The following is a 14,067-nucleotide window of genomic DNA, read 5'->3' on the forward strand; positions in this document are numbered from 1 at the left end:
AATGTGGCGTTTTTTAAAAATAACGATTTTACGCCTGTCGTTTTGCGCGTTGGTGTGCACGATCACAATGACGCCCTTTATTTTGTCATGAGGCAATAAACGTCAATGGAAAACGCAAGCAAAAAAACGTCTTGGTGTGTACGGGCCTTTAAAGGGAATGAGAGATGAGACTCTGATTGGTTTATTGCACGTTATGCTCAAAACACACACAGAACTCATTAAGAGAATAAGCACAACCCTGTTAGACCATGCGCTGGAGCATTGACCGTATTTTTCTATCCTTAAAATAGCAAAAATGAATTCGGACATGGCCTTAATGGTTTTGCACCATGCGCTTTAGACTTTGTGCCTAGATCATTAAAATAGAGCCCTGAATCTCTGTATGTGTATAATGTATAATCATGTAAAATGTGTGTATAATATAAAAATAACCACAATTAACATTAATTGGAATAATGGAATCTTATTCAGTTGATGAGCGATCAGTTCAAATTCAAGACTGATTTATTAACCTATACTATCTTCACCTCTAAAAAAATAAATACACTGTTAATATATCATTGCTGTTTATTTTTTGAGCTGAATCTAATTCATTTGAGTCATCTTACCTTGCATTAATCAAACTGACAAAAAAAATATATAAAAGTTAAACCTTTCATAAAAAATTGTTGATATGCGTTAAACGTAAAGTTGAAGGTGCAGTAGGTGATCTGCCAAAATGCTAAATAGTTAGCATACTATCTTTGGATGGCAGGGGAGGAACTGTTTTAAAGCCACGAATCCTGAAATTGCGAGCACGCGCATCCCAACATGACAGCAGACAACCCACTAGTTAATGTCATTCGCCAGTTAGAAATGTAGTTGGTGTTTCCGTGCAGGAATTACAAGTATTACTAAGCCACACTTGCATGTTATTTCAGAGCGAATATTTAGAGTTGCATGGTAAACATTATACAGAGGCTGTCATTGTCCTCTGGTGCATTTGTAAAAACAAAACTGCAAAAACGGTTCCTTCTTGGAAGTATTTGAAACTGTTCATAAACATGCGTAGGGCTTTTTTTCCACCCCTTTGACTTTCCCTTTATGGACAAAACAACTATTTACATTTGCCCATTTTAGACAAACTTCTCCTTTAAGAAGTCCTAATATATTTGAGCAATAAACTGATCTTCTGGGAAACCACAACATGTTTTGGAGCTTGTAAAAGAATATCCTCCAAATGCACCAATGACAGACTCAATCAGCCAATATGGCGACTTTGGAAATAGAGCTGTCACAGTTTGACAGGGATATGGTTACATTGAGACACTAATAAGACAAGTGTGCATTTCACAGATGGACACACACACACACACTCTTACGCAAATACATACACACTCTACAGATGGTCTCAGGTACACACTTTGCCCTAGAAAGGACAAATACAGGCTGGAGATTTATTAAACAGGCTGGTGTGACGGATGTTTAGACTTACTTAAAGAGACAGTTCTTGTAAAAACTAATTATTACACATTTATTTGCATGTTGCTCTAAACTTGTATCAGTTTAAACACTGAGATACCATTGTCACTTCTAATAGTTTGAATGGTTTCTTATTTTAAAATTGACTGGTTTTACTTGATTTTTAAAAGCTTAGTGTTGTTTTGAAATTGATTAAAAATGCGAATAGAAGGAGAAGCAGTATATATTTATGTTTCATCTTTACATTAGTGGCTCAATGCAGGTAATGTTTACTTACACATACAGCGCCCGGTCAGTACCTGGATGGGAGGCCACATGGGAATGCCAGGTTGCTGCCAGAAGTGGTGTTAGTGAGACCAGCAGGGGGCACCCAAATTGTGGTCTGTGTGGAACCTAATACCTCAGTATAGTGACGGGGTCTCCATACTGCTCAGTGAGCATCGTCTTTCAGATGAGAAGTTAAACTGAGGTCCTGACTCTCTATGGTCGTTAAAAAAATCCAAGGATGTCATTCAAAAAAAAAAAAAAGGTATTTAACCCCGACATCCTGGCCAGATTTGCCCACTGGGCTCTGTTGATCATGAACTCCTAATTAACCCTATACCATTCATTCATTTTCTTGTTGGCTTAGTCCCTTTATTAATCTGGGGTAGCCAACTTATCCAGCACGTTTTTACACAGCGGGTGCCCTTCCAGCCTCAACCCATTTCTGGGAATCCCTATACCATAATTCGCTTTATCATTCGGTCTCCTCTCCACCAATCAGCTGGTGTGTAATGTGCGATCTGGCGCAATAGGGCTGCTGTCATCCAGGTGGATGCTGCACACTAGTGGTGCATGAGGAGATTCCTTCCAATGTGTAAAGCGCATTGTGTCCAGAAAAGCGCTACATCAATATTAGAAATCATTAATATTACTAATATATTTGATAATGGATTATGTAACATGACCTAACACTGAACAATACATTTAAGCAATACTAAATGAGCATTACTGTAAACTTAAAAATACAGGAATGTGTTAGTTAATGTTTTAGAACAAACAATGAACAGTGACTACTGGTTTAGCTCTACATATCTTCTAGAAAATTAGAAAAATTAAGTTGCAGTAACTAGATAAATGATGGCGTGGTAACTTGAAAAAAAAAGTTATAAGAACAAGAAAAAAATGTGTTGCGCTAGAAAAATAATAATATAGAAAACAAATGAGTTAAAAGAATTTAAAAAATAATAATTTGGGTTAACTACAAAAAGGGCATGACCTAGAACAATTAAGTTGATGTAGCTAGAAAAATTAAGTTGGAAGTAGAAAATGTAGTTACAAGAACTAAAATGATTAAAGTTTGGGCAAATAGAAAAATAAGTTGGAAAAAAAAAAAGATACGTTAACAACAAACGTTAAGATGGGTAACTAGAAAAAATTAGTTGGTAACTAGAAGAAAAGAAGTTGAGGCAACTAGAAAAATCAAGTTGGGGAAACTAGAGAAATTAAATTGGGACAACTAGGAAAATGTAGTTGCAAGAACATAAAAATGAAGTTAGGGCAACTAGAAAAAAATAAGTTAAGATAACTAGAAACCTTAAGTGTTAACTAGGAAAAAATAAGTTGGGACAACTAGAAAAATTAATTTGGGGGAATTATAAATTTTAAGGCAAGATAACTAGAAAATTAAGTTGGGTAGCTAGAAAAATTAAGTTTGTAACTATAAAAAAAAGTTATCCCATCTTTATTTTTTAGTTGTATAGCTAGAAAAATTAAGTTGGGGAAACTAGAAAAAAAAGTGAGTTTAGGGGAACCTGAAAGTTTAAGATAAGGTAACTAGAAAATTAAGTTGGTTAACTAGAGAAATTTGCTTTGTAATTAGAAAAAATAAGTTGAAGCAACTAGAAAAGAAATAAGTTGGGTAAACTAGAAAAAATGTAGTTACAAATGTAGTTACAAGAACTAAAAATTAAGTTGGGGCAACTAGAAAAATAGTTATGAGATCTAGAAACATTAAGTGTGGTTACCTAGGAAAAAATAAGTTGGAACAACTTGAAAAAATAGTTTGGGTAAATTTAAGATAAGGTAGCTAGAAATATTATCCAGAGAACCAGAAAACTAGAACCAGAAAAACCAGAATAGAACCAGAAAAATTTAGATGCATAACTGAAAAAGATAATGTTGTAGAATCTACAAAAAAAAAAAAAAAAGTTTGAGTAACTAGAAAAATAAGTTTTATTAAATACAAAACTCTAGTAAGGCTAACTAGACAAAATGTTGTTTTAAGGATTAGAAAAATAAAAGTTGCAGTAACTAGAAAATAAAAGAAAGATACATTAGATTTAGATAACATATGTAATGCTGAACAAAGTCATTGTTTACATTAGTTCATGACTAATGCATTATTTTCCTAAGAAGTGATATGAAGTGATTTCTGAGTTGCTGATCTCTAAAAATAACAAATATCAGAGGGGGGCTGGGGTAAGGGTGGAATTTAAACTATTTTTAATGAATAGTTCTGAAATAAAATAAATATAAATCAAAGTGTCAAATGTAAGCTGCATTTGAAAATGTTCTGGATGCATCAAAGTGCCAAAAAACCTCACAAAATGAGTTTAAAATTCCATCTCTCTCTGCGATCTACTGCAGACACAGAGGAGCAGGAGTTTACCTCCGCATTCATTTTCATAACAATGTCAGTTATTATGCTGTCAATCTCAGCGGTGTCATGGGTTTTGTGAAACGCTGAGCCGTGCGGCGCGCTGAACATCATAACTCACCCAGAAGCCTGTCACAGCCCTAATTGCATTAAGACGGGATGAGCACTTCTACTAACAACATAATCAAGACAAGCGTCTCCTCGCTCCTCTGGGGACCAGCGCATTCACACACCGGATCAGGAGGCCGTTAAAAGTGCCCGGAACTACCTTGAAATCCTCAACTTTGTTTAAGTGGAGCATATCAAGCCCCTCCCACTTAAAAAAGGCAAAAGAATTTTGTTTATATCACAGCCGATTAATCATAGCTACAATCTATTATAGTAGTGCCGAGTCTGTCTAACAGTTTCTGCACTTTAAAAGACTTTAAAAGAACACTACACTTGTTGTTGGAAATAGGCTCAATTTACAACGCCGCTACAATTAAACTTTGAGTTTGACTATTTTTGAATCCATTCACCCAATCTCAGGGTCTGGCAGAAACACTTTTAGCTTAGCTTAGCATAGATCATTGAATCAGATTAGACCATTAACATCTCACTTAAAAATACTGAAAATATCAAGAAAATATGAGATAACTAGAAAATTAAGTTGAGTAGCTAGAAAAATTAAGTTGGCAACTAGAAAAAAAATAAGTTGAAGCAACTAAAGCAATCAATCAGAATCAGAGAGAGCTTTACAAAGAAATTTGTTTTCGTGACAGAGCTTCTACAGTGCAACAGAATAATAGAGACAGGACAAAAAACAGATTATAAATACATTTTAGAAATAGAAGAAAAATAGTGAATGCAAATATACAAATTGACAAGTATATGTTCAGGTATATTACTTCATACAACATTATATGTGCAGCTGTTATGTGCAAAACAATTTGTACATATGTGCAGCTGTTACGTGCAATCAAGTTGGGATAACTAGAAACATTAATATGGGGAAACAAAAAAATTAAGCTGGTAATAATAAAAAAAAGAAGTTGAAGCAACTAAAAAGAGAAACTGGCTTTTTTAAATTGAGTTGGGAGAACTTGAAAATTTACGATAAGGTTAGTAGAAAAAATAAGTTGGTGATTAGAAAAAAAATAACTAGAAAAAAATAAGTTGGGAACTAGAAAAATGTAGTTACAAGAACTTAAAATAAGTGGATGCAACTGGAAAAAAAGTTACAAGGTTTAGAAACATTAAGGTGGGTTAACTAGGAAAAAATAAGCTGGGGCAAGTAGAAACAATTATATACGGCAACTAGAAAAAATAAGTTGGAACAAATAGAAAAAAAACAAGTTATGAGAACTAGAAACATTAAGTTGGGTTAACTAAGAAAAATAGGTTGTTACAAGTAGAAGATACAATTTTAAGAATTAAGATAGTTAATACAAAAATTTACTTTTGAAATACAAAAAAATAATAATTACTTTTGAGTTTGACTATTTTTAAATTCGAAAAGCCAATCTCTGGGTCTGTCGTAAACACTTTTAGCTTAGCTTAGCATTTATCATTGAATCAGATTAGATCATTAACATTTTAAAATTGCTGAAAGTTTCAATATTTTTTCCCTCATTTTGAAGCTTGGCTTTTTTGTCATTTTAAACATTTTCTAAATAGAAAACATTTAATAATATTTAAAAATGGATCGAATAAATGCAGGCTTGGTATGCAAAAGAGACTTCATGCCAAAAAAAAAACTTTAAAAAAGTATGCTGTTCTAAATATTTTGACGGGTGTCAAGACAATTTTGCAATCGGTAATTTCTTATTTAAATGCATGCATCACGATCACCAGTGATCTAACATTTGCAGATTGCTGGAGAAATACAACTCTGTCACTAAACTGAACTACATTTCCCAAAAGTCATTGCATTCCAGCACTCCTGCCACATCTGACAGTCATATGGATGCACACATGCACCATAACTGCCAACACTCCCTTTTTTCCCTGTAGCCTACCATATTTCTGTACTATACAGTATATACACCCCCGTTTCACACACTCTTTGCTGTGTCTTGTTTCTGTTTAGGATGACATGAGTGTTATCCTTGTCTTGCCTTCCCATGGTTTTGACCTCTGCTTTGTTATATTGTTTTTACCGTGTTTTGCTGCCTGGCCTGTTCATTTGCCTGATTTTGACTATGCTCTTGGATTTCCTGCAAGCTCCTGTTTGCCCTTTTTGACCATTTCCTGCCTGACTATACTTAATAAACTGCATGTGGATCCTAACTGCTATTGTCCCAGACCCTTACGTGACAGAATGCAAATGAGTAGTATAAAATATTTAGTCCAGGTAAATAAAAGCAATAAAATAATAGAAAAATAAACAAATATCAAAGAGCTGTCGCACTAGATTTTTAGTGTAAAATAATGTATTATATAAAATGTTTAATTACAATGAATTATTAGTCATTATGTGTGTGTGTTGGGTTGCTCTGGACGTTTGCAGCGTGTTTTGATAAGTAAGGCTCGAGAGATTCTCTTCTCTCTGTTGTCTGAACATAGTCTTACTTTTGAAGCTGTTAAAACCGTATTTTTAAAATAATATGAATTAATGCCTGGGGCTAATCTGCAAAAGTTTAGAAATTTAGTGAAAAGTTTTATTCCCTTTTGACTCCTAAAGCTTACTTTAATAGTAAAAAAAGCCATAACCACAAGGTCATTGGTTCGATTTTCAGGAAATACATTATTGAAACATATTATCCTGAATGTAGTATTACTTTGAATAAAACTGTCTGCATAAATACATCATTGGTCAAGTATAAACCATTCAAGTAAGAAATTTGCAAACAAACTTTCTAGATTGTTTTTGGCGTGTCACAACATTGCCAGTGAGAAAAGAAAAATGACAAACGCATCCAACCAAAACAATACTATCACAGAAATAATGACACTGTTTCAAGACAATTCCATAGTAATTTCGGCTCCACTTTATATTAAGTAGTCTTAACTGTTATGTAATTACATCAAAAAAAAAGTTAAAATGAAATTAAATGTACTTATTGGGTTCCCAAATAAATGTACACAGCAAATTCATCTGAGTTAAATTCTCGGTGTTGAAGCATTTCAGAGTAAAGTGTTGACGTTAAAGAGTTAGATTTTGATAAATGAATATAATAAGAGTTAGAATTGATTTTATTCAGTGCGAAATCAAGGAGTTATCTTTTCTACACTTGGTGGTGTTATTTCCAACATCCGGGAATTCATGCAGCCCCAGTCACTGAAGAATTTTCCAGACGCCATTTTCCATCTGAGGTTTAGAACAGCAACTGGTGAGTCAAACTACCTAAATGTTGGTATTTTACTGACTTTCTCTAAGGAAATACAGCTGTAAACATATTGTTAAGTTAATAACTTTAGAATGGAGTGACAATTTTAATCTTCTGCGGTTCATTCATGGTCGTTTGTGTATCTAGCTTAACTGCATTACTATTCACTTCTTTTCAAGAATGTTTTATATATGCTCACGCATACATAGTGCATAAAAACATCAAATGTACATGTTCAACACATGTCTGTCACATGTTCTTAATGCCATTTTGTGTCACATGTTCTTAATGCCATTTTGTGCGTTGTTACCCATCTGTAAAATAAAATCGACACTTCTCCTTTAATTCGAAGCAAACTAGCGAGGGAATCACCGGAGCAGCCAAACCTTAGCCTACTCTGGCCGGATGCTAAAGGCAACACAGGACGGTTTCCATAAGCTCTGGAGAGTTTCTTAAACATATCTGGTGAGTAAATGAACATATGCTTACTTGTAAAAGGCTTCCTGACTAAAACATATGATTGTTTGTTATTCGTGTACGTTAATTTGGTTGTTTTAAACACCGCGGCCCTTTTAAACTGGTTCATTCGTGGCCGTCCATATAACGTTACCGTTGGTTGATAGACTCGTGTGATAACGTACGCTTGAATTATATTAAGCGTTGACAACCATTAAAGTCGGAATGTTAACATTAATGTCTTTAAATGACCGCGTTTGCACTTTCTCAGACTTTTAAGGTTACAGAAGTCTCCCGGAAGTTGTGGGACTAACATTAACGTTATCCCGCAAATGCACAGAGACTCCCAGATGCCCAAGTAGATGCCCGCAAATGAATGATAATCTCCCGGAAATCGCGCGTCTCCCGCCCGGTCATTAAACACTTTGCACACCCCTCTCCACCGCATCCCTCCCAGCTCTTCAGGTACGTCGCGCGCAAGTCACTACCACCGCTCTTTAGGTACGTCGCGCGCAACTCATCCCATTGTTCTTTAGGTACTCATTTCTCCCGCTACCTCCCGCAAATCAACTCTGTATCCCCTGAAAATTACTTTTCCCAACTCGGGATGTCTGACGTTAGTAAGTTAGGCTATTTCTGTAGTCAGGAACATCTTAGTCAAGCTTTTTCTCCCGCATGATATTGTGCTTAAAACTATAGGCTAAACTTAGCATGTACTGTACACAACATTTCCTTTTTATTAAAGACAATTTAGTGCGTTGTAAACAGCCACCTGTCTGTAAAATTAATCAACTGATTCATATTTGAGCACCCTAATGATGATACAGGTTTGATTTGTAGATTTATTATCAATAATCAACATCTGAATCAAAAGATACCTGAAAAAGTGTGAGGCATACTTAGTGATGTTCATCTATCTTTTTTATCTGAAGGTTATGCATATGTGTTAGATACTAATGTGTTGTTGTTTTTTAACAGCCACAGTTCCCTATACAATAACACAAGACCCTGTGACGGTGGCTGATTAGAGACGGATGGTGTATTTCCAGAGTTGGTGAAATGACCAAGCACACCTTCTTGGTCATATGTGGTGATAATAATGAAGGTATGTTTGATAAAGTTCTGTATTTGTTTCACAATAAGCTGAGAGGGTATTAGAGCATTAAAGAATAATGAATGACATGAAGGTGATAAGTTTTGTATTGTGGGTGAACTTTTACTTAAATAATGTTTTGCTCTTTACTTTGCACTTTTCCTCTTCTGCTTATCCTAATATTTTAGATTATATTTGGACCTGAAACATCTGCTAGACTCCAGTAAAGGTGGCCTCAATACTGGACCTGAAAGGGCCTAACAAGTTGAATCTGGTAAAGAAACATGCACGCACACACACACGCACGCACACGCTTACAGAAAACTGTTGTTTATGAAGTTTATGAATATTTTTTACACTGTGGCCAATATTTTGGGGAAGTCAGCATCACTATATGATATAAAAGATTTTAAGCTCCTCTAAATTTTGCTCCAAGTGTTGTGTTAAATTCAGGATTCTGGACAGACAGCTGCCTGTTTTTCCAGTTCTAGTCATAGTGGTTAACCTAATTGTTTTTGGAGATCCAACAGTGATGTATGTGTTTTTTTCTACTTTTCCATATCCTGTCACCTCAACCAGCTGGGAGAGTCAAGTTGTGGATCATCATGAAGATTTTCAAAAGGTGAGTTTAGATTTCTTGAATGTTTTATTTACTTTAAATGTTCTTTTAAATATATCATAGAATTTGATTGCAATTTGTTTTCAAACATTTTTCTTAGTCATGCTGGAGTCTTGAAGAGTTCTTAGATGAGCATCACCCTATATCCGTGCATCAGGAACCACCGGACGAGCGATCAGCAGCTACTACATCGTCATGGATAAAAAGGTCATCCTGTGGCTGGGAAGCACTTCATTCACAGGACATGCTTGATGAGATTTCCTAGATCCAGTTTGTTTTCACACAAGTTTACAGCATTTATACCTTCATTTAAACTGCTCTGTTTAATATGGAGGACCAAGGAAACACCAGAAGTGAAAGATTTGCACGCCAAGTTGTTTAAAATGTAATTTCAGAAGAAAACTATGAGTGACGCTATATTGAACTTTCAAATTGCTCAGATGAAACATCAAGTTTGGACCAAAGGACTGAAACAGCCTTTTTGAGCACTGGTCATACATATTTTGTTGATACTGTCTGCACTAATAAAAAATTTAAAGCATATTTGACATTGTTGCATTTTAAAAACTGAATGAATTGTTGAAGTGGTGAATGTTTTCAAATAAAATGTTTTTTCTTTTGTAATTTACAGTCTTTTTGACCTTTTTACCATATTTACACTCAAGAGAGTTGAATAAAATAACAATATATTACACCAGGCGGTGTTAAATATAGTTAAATTTTTTAACTCTACCCAGAGTTAAATTTAACCCTTACTTCGGTGTCAATGTGCCAACCCTTTTGAAAGTGTTGATTTAACTTTGTTTTGAGTGGACCCCATGAGACACTTTCAAAGTGTTGAAATTAACACCCATAGAGTTGTTTTGGGTCCCCATATTTTTCTGTGTACTTATTGGGTTAGGCACAGGTTTGGGGGTGTGGGTAGATTTAAGGGTGGGTTTCCAAAAAACAGACATAATGATGATATTTAGCTTGAATAGACTGTAAATCACGTACTGATGCAAATGCATCCAATATTTTTCTATTTTAATAAAAAAAATTATAAAATAAAGTTAAGAAAATAAATGTTATTAAAATCAAACTAATAAAAATCTATATTAAATAAAAAGAAAATAAATAAACGTCTGGAAAAGATCTCAAATCAGCACCACAAAAAAAAAATCAAAACAAAATCATGACTTCAAAAAATCAACATTTTTAAACATAATATTAATAAAATAGGATATTATGAAATTAATTTCTTATTGCAAAATAATTTAGACTAAAATAATACAATCAATATTTAAATCCAAAGAAAACTAAATGTACAGCTGTAAGTTTTCGAACCTTCTAAATCGCCCCCCCAAAAATCCAAAATAATTTATGATTTTATTAAATTAAAGTCAACTTTTTTAAACAAAATATAAAAATAGGGAAATAAATATTGTAAATTATGAAACAAATACTTGAATGCAAAATAATTGAAAGTAAAATAATACAATCAATTTAAAATAAATAAAAAGAAAACAAAATATATGACTGCAAAAGTTTCCAAACTTCTCAAATCAGTGCAAAAAAAATCTACAATTAATTGCTTCAATAATTTAACATCATATTTTAAACATAAAAAATAAATTATTAAGAAAAGAAAATATTGTTAATTATGAAATAATCACTTTAATACAAAATAATATTATAATGAATGAATGAATAATAAAATATAATATTAAATAAGAAAAACAAAGTATATGTCTGTAAAAGTTTCCCAACCTCTCAAATCAGCTCAAAACATTTTAAATCAATTTTATTTATCTTAAATTAAAAAAATATATAATTGTTATTTATGAAATGAATACTTTAAAATAAAAGAATTTAAATTAAAATAATAACATACTATGAAATAAAAAAAAAAACAATATGTACAGCTGCAAAAGTTTACCCAACTTCTCAAATCAGCTAAAAAAATTAATTGAAAATAATTCATAACTTTAATATTTTAAATTAACATTTTTAAACGTAAAAGAAAATGTTGGTAATTATAAAATAAATACTTTATTACAAAATAAAAGAATTAAACTTAAAATGAAACCAATACTATTAAATAAAAAGAACAAAATATATGGCTGCAGAAGTTTCCCAACTCCTCAAATCAGTTAAAAAAATTTCAAAATAATTAATGACTTTAATAACTTAACATATTTTAAACATAAAATAAAGAATAATTAAGAAAATAAAATATAGTTAAATATGAGATAAATATTTTATTAACAATTACTATAATTGAAATATTTAATTATAAAATCAATATTTAAAATCAAAAGAAAACAAAATGTCTGTAAAAGTTTCCTAACCTCCCAAATCAGGCCCCTCAAAAAAATTCAAAAATAATTAATGACTTTAAAAAAATTAAATCAACATATTTAAAATATATTATAAAGAAAACATTTATTAAATATTGTAATATATGAAATAAATACTTTAATGCAAAATTAAAAATCAAGTTAAAATAAAACTATGCAATTAAATAAAAAGAAAACAAAATATAAATCTGCATAAGTTTCCCAACTTCTCAAATCAGGCAAAAATTTTTAAAACAGTTCATGACATTATGCATTTAAACTCAGCAAAAAGTATTTTAGAAAGTTACTCACCACTGTCGAAGTCTATAATGACTTGCTGAATTCTACAGCGGTGGTGGTGCGGCGTTCACAAATAACCCAAAATTTGACCTCACAATTTCCTGGAAACATTCTCAAAATTTGTTTTGCTCCCAAAAAACGCAACTTCCAAAATCCATCAAAACAAAAACACATTTTAATTCAAACCCAATAGCCTTAAGAGGGCAGAGGTTCAGGGCCGTATCATTCAGATTCTCCTCTTTTCACCTGTGGAACAAATCACAGATGCAGCATGTTGAGTCTTTCCATAAAGACTCAGGAAAATGACACCATACATCCAAACACCAGAAATGCCATGTACAGTTGTCCTGTTCTCTCGTTCGCTCTGCAAACATGTGTTAGACTTGCTGGTGTTCCTCGACTACTAAAGTCTGTTCTGCTGCATCACATTTGGGCTCATCTCTTTCTCTCTCTCTTTACCTCCCTCCTCACTATCATCACTCTCAGCCTCCCTTCCTCGTTCAGTCACACGTGAGGAGGCGCGCGGTACAGCCGGAATACAAATCAGCAGTTTAGTCTGAAAGCCTTAAAGACGCAATTGTCTTCCTTCATTTTGGACACTTTGAGATGCTGCCCTCGGATATCTTTCTGTTTTTTTTTTTTTTACCCTCACCTGGTAGTGAACATCGAGATTGCGCCACCGCTCAAGAGGTTTCAAATAAGGTCATTTTGAACAGCGGAGACTACAGTAGTTGGCAAGACAAATCTTTGACCAAATGGGATTTTCAGGGAAAGTTATATATATATATATATATATATATATATATATATATATATATATATATATATATATATATATATATATATATATATATATATATATATATATATTAAAGTGATCAAACCATTATTTTTTTATAAAGTCATAACTTTTATCTACATTCTGAAAAAGCGATTAGTTGACGGAGTAAACACATTTCTTTTAGCGTTTAGTTGAATGCACTTAGAAAAGCGAATAAAACTGTGGATTTTAATGCGATTAGTTAAATTTACTTTAAAAAGTTAGTAAACTCGTTGCTTTTAAACTGATAAGTTGAATTAACTTAAGTTAGTGAACCTGTGGCTTTTTAAGTGGTTAGTTGAGTTCACTTTAAAAAGTGGGTAAGCATGTGTCTTTGAAAAAGATTAGTTGAATTTACTTTAAAAAGTGGGTAAACTTTTTAAAGTGATTAATTGAATTTAACTACTAATGTGAGCAAACCTGGTACATTTTAAATATATTAGTTGAATTTACTTAAGTAAACTTGTGACTTTTAAAGTGATAAGTTGAATTAACTTAAGTTAGTAAATCAGTGGCTTTTACAGTGAATAGTTGATATTGTTTTAAAAAGTTAGTGAACTCATAGCTTTTAAAGCGATAATTTGAATTAAATTAGTAAACCTGTGATTTTTACAGCAATTATTGGAGTTTACTTTAAAAAGTGTGTAAACTTGTGGCTTTTAAAGCAGTTAGTTGAATTTACTTAAGTGAGTAAAAGTGTGGCTTTTAAATAGATTAGTTGGGTTTCTTAAAATATGAGTAAACTCATTGCTGTTGATGTAATTAGTTGAATTTACCCAAGTTAGCTGATATTACTTCATGAAGTTGGTAAACTCATTGCTTTTAAAGTGATAAGTTGAAATAACTTAAGTTAGTAAACCAGTGACTTTTTAGAGCAATTATTTGAGTTTACTTAAATAAGGGAGTAAATCCTGTGGTTTTTAAAGAGTTTAGTTGACTTTACTTTAAAAATTGAGTAAACTTGTGGCTTTTAAAGTGATCAGAATTTACTTAAGTGAGTAAACGTGTGGCATAACTTGGTTGAGTTTACCTCAAAATATGAGTAAACTCA

At 32.6% G+C, this 14,067-nt stretch overlaps 1 protein-coding gene and 1 long non-coding RNA gene across 5 annotated transcripts in view; one reads left to right on the forward strand and one right to left on the reverse strand.

Annotated features, from left to right (window-relative positions):
- lrrc4ca (leucine rich repeat containing 4C, genome duplicate a) overlaps positions 1-12,659 on the reverse strand; it is a 385,566-nt gene extending 372,907 nt beyond the window's left edge. For 3 of the 4 annotated variants that reach the window (XM_068217375.2, XM_073942078.1, XM_068217373.2), the window contains exon 1: positions 12,209-12,659. The gene's annotated coding sequence lies outside the window, so the exon portion shown is untranslated. The remainder of the gene's footprint in view (positions 1-12,208) is intronic. The other variant, XM_073942073.1, reaches the window with a different exon arrangement.
- On the forward strand, positions 7,367-10,202 carry LOC137489391 (uncharacterized). Its single transcript, XR_011008816.2, has 6 exons — positions 7,367-7,413; positions 7,763-7,875; positions 8,845-8,971; positions 9,148-9,233; positions 9,539-9,581; positions 9,679-10,202. It is a non-coding gene; the product is annotated as an uncharacterized lncRNA (long non-coding RNA).
- Positions 12,660-14,067: the final 1,408 nt, after the last annotated feature.

Source organism: Danio rerio, chromosome 25 (genome assembly GCF_049306965.1).
Source record: "Danio rerio strain Tuebingen ecotype United States chromosome 25, GRCz12tu, whole genome shotgun sequence".
NCBI lineage: Eukaryota > Metazoa > Chordata > Actinopteri > Cypriniformes > Danionidae > Danio > Danio rerio.